The sequence below is a fragment of the Diachasma alloeum genome, unplaced genomic scaffold (genome assembly GCF_001412515.2).
Source record: "Diachasma alloeum isolate Michigan unplaced genomic scaffold, Dall2.0 Dall_scaffold_00294, whole genome shotgun sequence".
NCBI lineage: Eukaryota > Metazoa > Arthropoda > Insecta > Hymenoptera > Braconidae > Diachasma > Diachasma alloeum.
In genome coordinates, this window is record NW_021680433.1 from 623,736 (window position 1) to 625,481 (window position 1,746).

Consider the following 1,746-nt stretch of genomic DNA (forward strand, 5'->3'; position numbering starts at 1 on the left):
ATAGTTTCCGAGATAATCGCGAAAAACGAAAGTGCCAAAAAAAATTAATTTAATTCATCTTGAATAGGGTGTAGGAAGCGGAAAAACGCAATCCTGAGCCGTTCATCTGCCTGTGATGAACCCAAATTTCCTCAGGAATCGAATGGAATAGGTTTTAAGGCTCTATCTCTCATAGTTTCCGAGATAATCGCGAAATACGAAAGTACCAAAACAAATTAATTTAATTCATCTTGACTAGGCTGTAGGAAGCGGAAAAATGCAATTCTGAGGCGTTCATCTTTCTATAGGGGCCCTAAATTTGGTTTTAAGACTCTATCTCTCATAGTTTTCGAGATAATCGCGAAAAACGAACGAGCCAAAAAAAATTAATTCAATTCATCTTGTATAGGGTGTAGGAAGCGAAAAAACGCCTTTCCGAGCCGTCCACCTTGCTATAGGGGCCCCAAATTTGGTTTTAAGGCTCTATCTCTCATAGTTTCCGAGATAATCGCGAAATACGAAAGTACCAAAACAAATTAATTTAATTCATCTTGACTAGGCTGTAGGAAGCGGAAAAACGCAATTCTGAGGCGTTCATCTTTCTATAGGGGCCCTAAATTTGGTTTTAAGACTCTATCTCTCATAGTTTTCGAGATAATCGCGAAAAACGAAAGTGCCAAAAAAAATTAATTCAATTCATCTTGTATAGTGTGTAGGAAGCGGAAAAACGCAATTCCGAGCAGTCCATCTTCCTATAGGGGACCCAAATTTGGTTTTAAGGCTCTATCTCTCATAGTTTAGATCCGATCAATTAGCCCCTCATGTATAGATATTCCAAATTTTTATTTTTTTCCTCATTGAAGTAGTTTTGAAGAAAATTGCGAGCTAATAAAAAACATTTGCTAGTTAGTAATTTTTTTTAAATAAATTTTTGATAAATCTCCTCTGAAAAAAAGGCGTTATCCCCTCTATTTCATTATTTCCAAAAAATTTTATCACCAATCGATAGCAAATTTTTTGAAGATTTTTGCGAGTTAAGAAAAAATCGTCAATGCAATCCTATTATTGTGTAAATTAACAATTCCAATTTCAACTGAAAACGTCAAAGAAATGTCAGGATTGGGCATATGATTCATTTGCTGGTGTCAGCCGTGATCGTAATCATAATTGTACATGTGACTATTGTGAACAAGTCCTTTGCATTTAGACTATTTAATTCTGTGAATGTTCTTCCCAAAGATTTGTTATGTTTTTCTAGCGGGACGGTTCGCAATTAATTTCGATTAAAATTACTTTCTTATATCATTATCATCATACAAAAAATATTATCATTTAAGAAAATCGAAGGACCTGAGAAGAGAGAACAGAACTTTCCCGTCAACTTATCCATGGTTCGATGACATCCATAAACTGATTTTGACAAGAGTTAACAGTTGATTTTTAGATAAAATTATTGTTATGTAATTTTCAAAAATCTTGAACAAAAGAAAAGTACTCCATTGTGAAAAAAAAATGTTTTCTCATCTTTTCGATTTTTTATTAAATTTTTCGATTTTCCATTGCAGCAAAACTCTTAAAAGCTTCAAATTGGGCCACTCTAAGAACTATATTTTAAAAGTAGTCCAAAACAGGCAATTCAATTGAAAACTTTTTCATCGTGGGTTTTTAATTTGCAATTTTGAATTTTGAAGTTCCCCGCCCGTTTCCCGTTCCGGCCTCGCAGTACCAACACATTTTTTTCACAGTTACCATCCTAGGGATATTTCG